Here is a 12,441-nt window from a genome sequence, read left to right as displayed (position 1 = left end):
TATCAAAGCTACTTAAATACAATACTAAGGAAAATAACTGCACTAACATGATCGGTGATCATGGGCTAATGGACTAATAAAAAGATAAATAATAAATGCCAAATTAAAGGAAGTAGTAGATACACTTGGACTTGCAATTTGCAAATTAACTAAATAAACGTGGCTTCTCTTGACATGTCTTCACGGGTGGGGTCGTATCACCCGGTAACATAATCGGCTCCCTGCTGCTGATCCTCTTCGACAAGTAATCCATGTAGTTGGAACCTTTTTGTTTTCTTAAGTCTGTATATTAATTTACTTTTCTTGATATACTTCCATGTAGTGGCTATAAACAGGTGGGTCATATCATATACACGTAAGAAAAAAGTATCATGGTCCCATGCCTTTCGGATGGGACTACTCCTGTTCCATGTTCTTAAGAACCAAAGAGGATTATTGATACCTGAGTTTTTAGGAGGGATGAATTTCTACATATTTGATAATAGAGGCATCTATTAAGTGTCGGTTTCAAATTTCACCATGAATCGAATCATTTGGTTTTCACATTGGCCAACTTACTTCAGTTTTTGAATCCCCTTGTTTTGTGTGAAGACACTATCATCTATTTATATACAAATAGAAGCAAATTTACCCATTTACGTAGGGGAAGTGACCAAAATGTCAATTTGACGATCAAAGTGTAGGTTTCGAAACCGGATCCGACAACGAACGGCTTTGTTCTTGATAAGTGCTTGAGACGGGTGCGGTATAAACAAACGATCGAACATATAATGTAAAGATGTGATAAAGGGTAAACGATCTCGTAATCGGTACAAAAGATTCATAATATTAAAACAGACCGATCCCACCCAAGGTGAGCTCCCCTTGGGTGGTTGTTTACACCATCAAAAACACATATAAATAAAGACAACAAGGCTCTATTTATAACCAAAGAACTAGCATACTAAAAGACCTTTTCCCCGTTGAAGCTAACGCATGCACCGAAGCTCTCGTCTCGTGACCGGACCTCTCGCAGACATTAATTTGACCGTGAATAAATAATGGGTTTTGTAATTTGATATCGCAAGTCACAAATATTGGCCTTACAATCACCCCCTTGACATGTGATCTCAAAACATCGTTGAACCGTGTCTCGCATTTTCGCAAATCATCTAGATAACCGAAGCTTCTTCAATTACCCCCCTCAAGGTATGATCAACCTAATTCATTCATGAAGACATTCTCGCTTCTTTATCCATCTCGGATCTAAGCAATATAGGTTCAGAAGAGCTTGACAAAATACCGGGGACAACGATCAAATGACAAACCTTATTATTTCCGTGAATGAAATTATTTAAGTAACTCACCCTTAATAATTAAGTATCCCAGATACTCATATTCCACATTTTCAGGTTGAGAGCTTAAACAATTTAATTCCCAATTAAATCCAACTTGTTTAAAAATTATCACCTTAATAAATAAGCATCTCAGATGCTCGTAGCCCACGTTTTCACGATACAATTCTCAAACGCCTTGAAAATAACATATAAATAATATGCTTTGAACACGATCCAATAACGATGAAACCCGAACAAGTTTGACGTACTTTAGTTCGGTCAACACGAAAAGCAAAATTATTTCTCGACGAGTAGTTGTGTTCTCCAATTCAATATAATCCATTTGCAGGTCAATACTCCATTTCTTGATCTAGCAGAAAGACCAAGCCCATGATAGTATTCTTTTGATTGGGATCTACTAGACCCCATATTCCTAGGCCCATCCCAAGCCCAGTGCCAACAAGATTAGGCAAAAAGAATTTGTTGAAATCAATGTGCTGCCGCCATAATAGTCTGTCAAAAATTTCTTTCCATCGGTCATGGTAACCGGTGACCCACCAACCGGAAATCGTAATCCGGCTATCTGTCAACATCAATCATCATGCATCTGGCATAATCCACCATAACAGGTCACTAAAGAACACAAACATGAAAACCCACATATGCAATATGCATGTCAAAACCGTCACCGAAGTGTCGCCGTCGTTATCGTGGTTGCCGGGCAAACTTGACGCCACCATAAGTAACCAGCACCTGCCGTCAGCTCCTTCATGCCGTCCACCAGCCGTAACCAATTTTTCTTGCCGTCGTCGACTTCCACGTCTTCGATGACGTCACACACCACCAGTGCTCGGTCCGCCGTGTCTTTAGCCTCCAATAACCGCTTCTTTTAACCACCGTTGCCCTAGTCAAATATCACCTCCTGAACATCGTTGACCGAGTCAGGGAACAGAAACTAAGCCAGAACTTGGACATTAACCAGATCTGACTCACCTGGCCGTCCTCTGGCTCACCATTCACCGGAATACCGACCTCCCACAACAATCAGAGACAACCGACACTCATGTCGGAGTTTGATGTACATCTTCAATCTCTAGAATCGTCGCCGGAGAAGAACCGTATGCTCGCCGGAATTTAGGCACATGGCGGAACGGACCCAAAACGCTGGATCTACAAAGACGAAATTCTAGCACACTTATTTCCAACTTTATTTCGTCAAGCTCTTCCGAACCTATATTGCTTAAGATCCGAGATGGATAAAAAAGCGAGAACGTCATCATGAATGAATTAGGTGGATAGGCTGAGAGCTTAAACAATTTAATTCCCTATTAAATCCAATTTGTTTAAAAATTATAACCTTAATAAATAAGCATCTCGGATGCTCGTAACCCATGTTTTCAGGATCCTATTCTCGAACACCTTGAAAATAATATATAAATAATATGCTTTGAACACGATCCAATAACGACGAAACCCGAACAAGTTTGACTTACTTCAATTCGGTCAACACGAAAAATAAAATTATTTCTCGGTGAGTAGTTGTGTTCTCCAATTCAACATAATCAATTTGCAAGTCCATACTCCATAATTTCTTGATCCAGCAGAAAGACCAAGCCCATGAGTAGTATTCTTTTAATTGGGATCCATTAGACCCAATATTCCTAGGCCCATCCCAAGCCCAGTGCCATGACCAGATTAGGGAAAAAGAATTTGTTGACATCAATGTGCAGCCGTGTAGGTCCTCTAGATGGATCTCACAACTTGACTCGGATCAATCCGTGTTGTCGGTTAGCGAAAATCACCGACAACACTAGGATCTCGGATTTTAGTTTTGGATATATAAGAGAGAAAAAGGAGAGTAGAGAAAAAACTTTTATTTCCAAATGTTATGTCTTGAAGTTGTGTTGAGTTGTAGTTGTGGAGAAATGGGTAAGTGGTTCTTTTATATGGTCCCCATTTCTCCAAACTTTACATAATAAACTTCGAAAATAAATGTACCGTGTACGTACTAAACCGACTAAAAGAAAACTAAAACGACATATACAATCCTAAAAACAATATATAATATTGGCCCTACAATCTCCCTCTAGGATTGAATATGTCGAGGAACCTTCGTGAAGTTCTTTGTTTCGACTTTATTTCTTGAAACTCAGTACTTTTCTTGATCCAGTATCTTGAACCAGATTAGATCTTGAACAGTTCTTTATTTTCTAGTCTTGTAGATTTGAACTTCAATCTTATTTTCTGGGAAGGATCGGCAACAGCAAATTTTTAGAAACATCAGATGCGGGAGACTCGGCATCTAATTTTCTGTTGTTGATTTTCTTGAGCCGACTGGTTTATTTCCTTGTCTTCAGATACAATCATTCATTTTTAGGATCAACCACCAACTTTCACGTTCTCGTTTTCTTTTAAGCGCTTCAGCATCTACAATTCCAAGCAGACTTGATCTTGATCTACCTGTCCATGTACACCTGCACAAAACTTAGAACGAATAAGATACGTTCACAGACCCTTTTGAGGGTCAAAGAAGAATTCATTCACAGGCCCTCCCAATTTCAGTCCCTCAACTTATAAGTGATTTGTGTAAGTCCTAGGTTTCCAACAAACTTTACTTGGACAACCTTGACAATAAAACACATGATTTTAAATAAAACAAAGGTTTAATAAAATATGTACGAACACAATAAAAACTGAAATCTTTTTGGTATTTTCATATATTTTAAAATTACGAAAATATATACATAATATTTTGAAGTTGAAATTAAAATAAAACAAAAAAAAATAAGATAGGAGTAAAGATGAATTTAATATTATATATCAACAATATTTACTTAAAAGTTTACTAAACTATTTTTGTGAGAAAGATCACAACATGGAATCACATTATCTGTTAACGTTCTAGATCACACTTCTATTTGGATGTTATTATGCCAAGAACCCAAAGTCGATTGTAGATATAATTTGTCCACTTTAAACTTAACAAGTATTTGGATATCAATGTGATATGTTAAGGTATAGATCATGCACAATGCTTATGTGGTCCCCATTTAATCTGACATGTTACAGACTCCATCATACCTCGGGCTTAATTTTCTTTCACATGTCACCTCAACTTGACTTAAACCTTTCTTATTTGATCATAGTATGCTTACTAACACTGACACTTTATTTTTGTACATATGACTCTATCTAGAAATATTAAAATAAAGCAGAAGTGCATGGTCTTAACAATCAGGTCGGATAATACCATATTATCGCGCAGAGAAAGTCCAAGGCTTGAACAAAAGAAAGAAAATAAAACAAAGCAGAAGATTCAGGGCCTTAACAATCAGATCTTGTATGACTACAAACGTAGAAAATCCAAGGCTTGAATCAAAATAAATGAAGAAATAAATCAGAAGATAAAAATCCTAAGACAGACATCTTTTCATTTTTGTTTTTCTTTTCTGACTCTTTTCTTGTCTTTTCTGACAATTTTCTTTTCTTTTCTTTCTGACTCTTTTCTTGACGCAATAAAGTAAATTGACAAACGACAATATAAGACAACTGTGATCAGCTAAAAAGAGGCTTGGGTATAACATGTTATTAACGTTTCTGTCTTCATTGATATGACTTTAGTTGGAGTCGGCCACTGCTTCATAACATGTAACCACTAGCATAGGCAGATATTTAAGTTTATATCACTGACACTTACTCATTTGTCAAGCCTATCTACACATCAAGCAATGATCTTGTTGGCTTTTGATCTACTCTTTTCATGTGCTAGAATTGTTAGATATAAATTCTTATCATTTTCCAATGGTTGGATCAATTTCTCAAAATTTTAAAATTTTTAATTATTCGACTCCCTCTAAACAGGAGCTCCCTCTAAATGGGACAATTCCTTTTAGATTTCTTAAATATAACAATAAAATCTTTTTGATAAGTCAATTGACTTGATTTTTTTTTTCTTAAAATAAATTTAAAATCTTTTTGGTGAGTTAAAGTTAACTCATTTTTCTCCCTCTAAAATTGTGACATATTTGAAAAATATTTACAGTTTTATATACAAAAAGATAGATAGGTTGTTTTAATCAAAATTGATCATGCCGAGCAATTCGACCAGAAATTCAAATCGAGCATGATCGATGGTTTTAGTGAAAAGGTCAGCAAAGTTGTTGTCAGATGGACTATCTTAAGCATGCATTATCACATTGTATAACAAAGTTGAAGAGATTCAAACAGAGACCCAACAGCTGGTGTTGGATCCATCACTTGAGAGAAGCAGTTGGGCGAGACTAGTTTAAGAAGTGCTCGATAAGTTGTTGAACCATTTAAACAAGGCTTTCCTTCCTTGAAGTTTGTCCTCCCATGTCGCTTATGAAAGACTCGAATCCGCTATCGAATGGTTTAGCATCAAATAGCAAGGGTTCGTCTCCCATCATATGCCGGGTGCAATCACTATCTAAGTACCTAATACTATTGATAGTCCTCCTTGATTGACCCTGCATGCACTAAGCGTTTAAATAGACATGGGTTACCGACACACTTTAGCCCCCGGAAGGTCAACCGTAAATCGACCAAACTTGATTTTATTTCCTGAAGACCATTTATTTCTTGTTGGAGCCTTCCTTGATGAATAGTAGTCCTTAGGAATCCAAGCAAAAACTTGTTCCTTGGTTTTGGAAATTTTGGACTTTTCTTTTCTTGATTTTGAAACTGTTTTTTGGTGAATCCTCATACTTTACAGTCTTATGATCCTTTTTGATTTTATCCTTCTTGGTTTTCCAGAAAGGTTTCTTTTTGTGTTTTACTTTACTTACTTTGGATCTCACCTCCATTTCACTGGGTTCACTATCGGCTTGATCAGTCCTTGAATCAGGGCTACTAAAAGCTCCTTTTGGGGACTGACTAAGCCGCCTTTGAATATCAAGCTGTTGCTTGAACCAGCACTTGCAATGTCTTGCAAGGTGAGAAGAGTGAACACACACAAAACAACACTTTTTCCTAGGAGTTCCAAAGAACTCATCTGAACTATAATGTGGTTGGTGCGGTGGAAAGGTGATCCTTGGAAAAGAAAATGATTATAAAACACATTTGTGTAATATGGATCAACAAAATTTTGTTGATAATGACCATAGTAGTTGTTATCATAGAAGTTGTATGACTGAGGATTTCTTAATTGATTTGTTGTTTGAGAAAATGATCGTTTATTTGGTGGAACATATTTACACGAAGTACTTGTCTTTTCATTTTCAAAAACTTTGCTTTTACTTGAATTATCCTCAGTCTCACAACTTGATGATGAACAACTTGATATGTTCACCTCAATAGGCCTACTATCGTTGACACATTTTTCAACAAATGTTTCATCACAAATGGTTTCATAATCACAACTGGTGTCCGTTTCCACCGACCCACTTTCTTCAACACAACCAGCTGAACAAGATGAATCACCACTAGAGTCAACAGTTACAGGTATTGGAGCAATTGCTTCAGAAGCTGGAGGAACAAATGTTACTTGTTTTGGTACATGGCCAATTCCATATACCATCTCTTCCTCTGGAGGGGTGTTATAACTAAAGTGAGGTAGGCTACTGTATTTATCATTCAACGGTAGAGGCACAGTTGAATAATCATAGCCTAGACCCAACTTTTGTTTAGCACTCCTCTGTTCACCAAGAATATCATTTAACTTACCAGATGCTATTTCAAATCTTTCAACTGCTTTTTCGTGTTTTTCAGAAGTTGACTTGTTGACTGAAATTTCATTTTTCAAATTTTCATTTTCATATTTTAACTTGGAAACTATGTCTTTGTAGTATACAACTTCTTGTTGTGTTTGAAATATTTTTAGTTTAAGATTTGCAACATCATCGTGGTGAGTTTTAATCTTTTCGGTATAAATCTTGTCAGCTTTCACATATTCGGTGTTCAGACTCTTTAGTTGTGAGTTCTCTAAACAACATCATAGTTATGTCTATAGAACTTAACTTTATGAATGCAGGCTTGTGTGCACAGATTTGTGTGTACCTGGGGAATGATAGGACATGCATGACTGCTTTCACCTGCAACACTTGTCCCAACTTTATTACTTGACCAAACTTTATTTTCTTTAGACTGATTGTTTATTTGGAACTTATCTTCCATTATTTCAAAAGACGTGATAGCAGAAGTCAACTCTGAGAGTGTTATGGTATTCAGGTTTGTGGTTCTTTTGATGGTAACCACATTGATGCTCCATGTATAAGGCAGTGAATTCAACAGCTTCATGTTGATCTCAGACAAACCATTGATGATACTGACACTTCTCATTTTGATGACGAGTGACTCAAATCTGTTGATGAGAGAGGCAATCGATTCTCCTTTAATATGTGTAAACATGTCGAATTCTTTTTTTAATATTTCCTTTCGGCTTTCTCCCATATTCAGATTTCCTCCAAGCTCAGGTTCGTAAGACATCTTTTTTTAGCTCGATTAGATTTTTCTTTTCTTTTTTGAAAGAGAAAAAATTTTTAAGGTTTTTTTTTTTTTTTCTACAGTACCAAGTTGCTACAGTGTTTCACATGAGTCGCTATAGTGTTTCGCATAAGTTGCTACAGTACCTAATGCGAAGCGATTGCTACGATACCCGTGCGAAGCGATTGCTACAGTACGTGCGATGCAATTGCTACAGTCCCCCCCCCCCAGCGATGCGACTACTACAGTACCCGGAAGCGATTGCTAGAGTAATTTTTTTTTTTAAGAATATAGAACCTAAACTTCCAGAAAGTCACAAACACTTTAGTCTAAAAACCTCTAAATTTGCCTAGATCTGAGTTTTTAGCCGAATCTGAGCTCAAACACAAAAACTTAAAATCCTAAAAACTTAGATTTGGTAATTCTCGTGTATTTCTAAGACGTAAAGGACTCTAAAAGAGGTGAGTAACACGAAATCAACCTCAAATCCAACAAAAACTAAGATCAAAATCCGAAAAGTTTGACACGAAAACCACAAAAAGTCGAGCCGAAAGCTTTAATACAACTTGTAAGTCCTCTAGATGGATCTTACAACTTGACTCGGATCAATCTGTGTTGTCGGTTTGCGGAAATCACCGACAACACTCGGATCTCGGATCTTAGTTTTGATATATAAAGGAGAAAAAGGAGAGTAGAGAGAGAAACTTTTATTTCCAAAAGTTATGTCTTGAAGTTGTGTTGAGTTGTAGTTGTGGAGAAATGGGTAAGTGGCCCTTTTATATGGTCCCCATTTCTCCAAACTTTACATAATAAACTTAGAAAATAAACGTACCAAGTATATACTAAACCGACTAAAAGCAAACTAAAACGACATATACAATCCTAAAAACAATATATAATATTGGCTCTACAAGCCGCCATAATAGTCTGCCAAAAATTTTTTTCACCGGTCATGGTAGCCGGTGACCCACCAACCGGAAATCATAATCCGGCTATCTGTCAACATCAATCATCATGCATCCGGCATAATCCACCATAACAGGTTGTTGAAGAACACAAACATGAAAACCCAGATCTGCAATATGCGTGTCAAAACCGTCACCGGAATGTCGCCGTCATTATCGTGGTGGCCGGACAAACTTGACGCCACCATAAGTAACCAGCACCTGCCGTCAACTCCTTCATGCCGTCCACCAGCCGTAACCAATTTTTCTTGCCGTCGTCGACTTCCACATCATCAATGACGTCACACACCACCAGTGCTCGGTCCGCCGTGTCTTTAACCTCCAATAACCGCTTCTTTTAACCACCGTTGACCTAGTCAAATATCACCTCCTGAACGCCGTTGACCGAGTTAGCGAACAGAAACTCAGCTGGAACTAACTAGGGCCGTACTTATTAACATGTAGAATTGTTTAGTTATTCATTTACAAAACTACAATTCATATCATGGACTTGTGTGTTTACTTAATTACTTGCTCAAAACTCACTTGCACGTGGTGTCCTCAATAAGTATGATCATACGCACCCCTTTGCACTTAGGACCATTTTTTTATGAGTGGAAAAGGGCCTCATTATCCAAGTGTGTTGGTTGTTATCAATTGGAAAGGACCTTATTTGCTCGATTATCTGAGTGCGTTGGTTGTCACCAACTGGAAAGGACCTTACTTGCACGATTATTACACATATTTCTTGGAATTGTATGGTTTTTTTGTATGTATATCAAAATTTGTGTGAACTCACCAACTATTAATTTACTTGACTTTATTTTATATATGTATGCTACAACTACCATCATTAAAGGATGATACTCGGAGAAGAATTTGAAGCTGCCGTTGAAAACACAACAAAACGAAACAAACGCACGAGAGGAAGGAACGAAAGAGAACAAACTTATGCACCATATAACACTTATGCGGCGTATAAATATATACGCTCAAGAAAGATATACGGATCAAGAAGAGGCTTATGTGCTGTGTAAGTAAAACTTATATGGCGTATAAGTTGATCAAGAAGAATTTGACAAGATTTTGAGTGAGAACAAATGAGAAATGATTTTAAGCTTTGAGAAATTGTTCAGAAACAATAATAGACATGTTGTGAACATTTCATGAAGTTTAAATGGATAAAACTTCTGGAAAGATGAAAATAGGTAAAAAAGAGATGAAACCTCAAAAGAGATTGAATGAAACGAACGAAAAAGATAAAAAAAAAATCAAATCCCGAACAAAACAGAAGAATGATCAAAGAAAATGATTAAAAGAAGATGAGAAAACCGACAAAATAAGAGAAACACCGATTGAGACAAAGAGCAGGACTAAGAACCTTGCTCTGATACCATGTAATCGTTGTAAACGATGACACAAAAAGAAAAAAAGGAAATGAAGCAGAGAGAAAATTTTATTATCTCATAATGAATAATTACAAAATAAGAAACAAAAAACCTATATATATACACAATGCATACACGGCGTATATGTATATACGGCGTGTAAGATACACTCCGTATAACATATGCAGCGTATATGATTTTATGCTAGCGTATAAGTATATACGCACATAGACAAACACGAATCAAATCGAACATCGAACACAAGAACACGAACTTAACTCAACTCAAAATGATACACACTAAACGGAACACCGAATCAAAACGAAAATGATTCACAAACTCTAATAGGAATGTAACGAACACAAACACAAACTCAGGTCATCACTAAATTAACACACACCGGAAAAGTATATCGGCATCCGAAACATAAACAAAAACTGAACTGAAACTGATCTAGTCATATCAGATAGCAAATTGTGTTACGGCGAATGCATATTGCTATCGGAGATATTGATTTCAGAGTTTGTTGCTAACTAGAGAAATGGTGGCACATGCATGAACTGAAACACTCACACATTTTGCTTCTCAAAACCAGGCATGCTCATTAATAAAAAAATCTCGTTTCAATTCTCAAGCACACGCAAAAATCAACATCTATCAGCAAACGAATGGTTTAGATAACAAATAGATGCAATTCAATTTCTAGTGTGAGAGTACAATTGAATTCAAACTGATTTGAAATTGAACATGAACGAACTCAGAGAAACTGAATTGAATGAATTATTATCACACGGGTAGATGACGTCACACCTCGCCGGAAAAATCTGTTGACACCGCCCTAAAAACGAAATATAATGGCCAGAAAAATCAGTTATCTCACCGAAAAAGCAGTTATTCGACCGAAAACTCACCGGAAAATTCAGTTACAGCCGGAACTCGGTTGAATGATTACCGAAACACTTTGTTTTGGTGCCAGATAATACTGTTACAACCGGAAAACAATGTTTCTCGTTGGAATTGATGTGGCTGGAAAAATGATTTCCACCAGGAGAAGTTTGTTAGCTGCAGGAATAACGGTTATTACACCAGAAAAGCGTTTTTTATGTCGGAAAATTCATATCGAACACAGATTTGAAATCGAATACAATCGTACATCAATCCTAAACAGTCCTCTACGTCAAACAACAACCGATTTTGATCCAAATCAATATAACATCAAACCGATGAACACGAACACTTCGGAATCAAAATCTAACACGTTTGAAGCAACGATTAAGCACGATATTCAGCGACTAGATGTAGAATCGAGCACCGAAAGCTCTGATACCACTTGTTTTTCCCGATGAGGATCCATGAACTTGATATTGATCTACGAAACCGAAAACGCACGGTGTTTTTTTCAGGGCGTTTCGGTGCTATTCAATGAACAAAAATGACCAGTATGTAAACAAAATGTAAATATTAACTCATTGAAGCTCGTTATAAATTTTGGCAGAGTAACGTTACAAACAGTGTCTCGTAAAATGTTTGGCTACTAACTAACAAAACATGAGCATATATATATACAGTGAAGCCTGTCCATACGCTACTTTGACAACTCATTCGCTACTATTGCATGTCATTCGCCAAATCAGCTTATCATGGTTTAACGAATGAGCCTTGCATGTTTTAACAAATGAGCCTTATAAGTGCACACAGTTAGTGTATGGACCTCTATTACTAATTTCAAAGACGTATAATATTCTAAACACATATCAAGACCTAATTACAAAGACTAAGCGATTCGTTGGTTCAGTTAAGCTATAGTCTTTGTCGCTTTCAGTTGGTCTTTCACTTGATCATCATGTGTGTCTTTATACAGACAATGCCATGTAGAAAATGCACTAACAACAGTTGAGTTGGCCAACCCTAAATAGCAGCGACAAACGACTGAAATTCCCACCTCAACCCATGAATAATAATCCGTTTCATCCTCGCCTCTTTGATCCTTGATTGCTTATCTAAATCGGCAATCTCGCAACAAAGCAATTTTACTTTATGGAAGTACTTTGGAATCGGCATGTCTTTCTGAGTAATTGAAAGCAATTCGTTTTCAAAGTTTAATGACCGATTTGGAATATGTATTTAGGTTATATAGCATCTGGTCATTGAACTTTTAATATTAACTAAATAAAGAAAAATTGTCCAAATCGGAAAAACCTCAAAGATGGGACAGTGAACATCTCTACCTTAAACCAAACCGTGGGACCGAGAACATCCCTACCATAAACCGTGGAAACCGACCGAAACATCGAAAATTATTTCTTTTCTAAGTCTTTAGTAGCTTCCTGTATGTGATGGATGAAGAATTTT

Source organism: Bidens hawaiensis, unplaced genomic scaffold (genome assembly GCF_021521415.1).
Source record: "Bidens hawaiensis isolate Kalapana, Puna unplaced genomic scaffold, B.hawaiensis_p1.1 tig00008706_1, whole genome shotgun sequence".
Lineage (NCBI taxonomy): Eukaryota > Viridiplantae > Streptophyta > Magnoliopsida > Asterales > Asteraceae > Bidens > Bidens hawaiensis.
Note: the sequence above shows the minus strand (reverse complement) of the source record.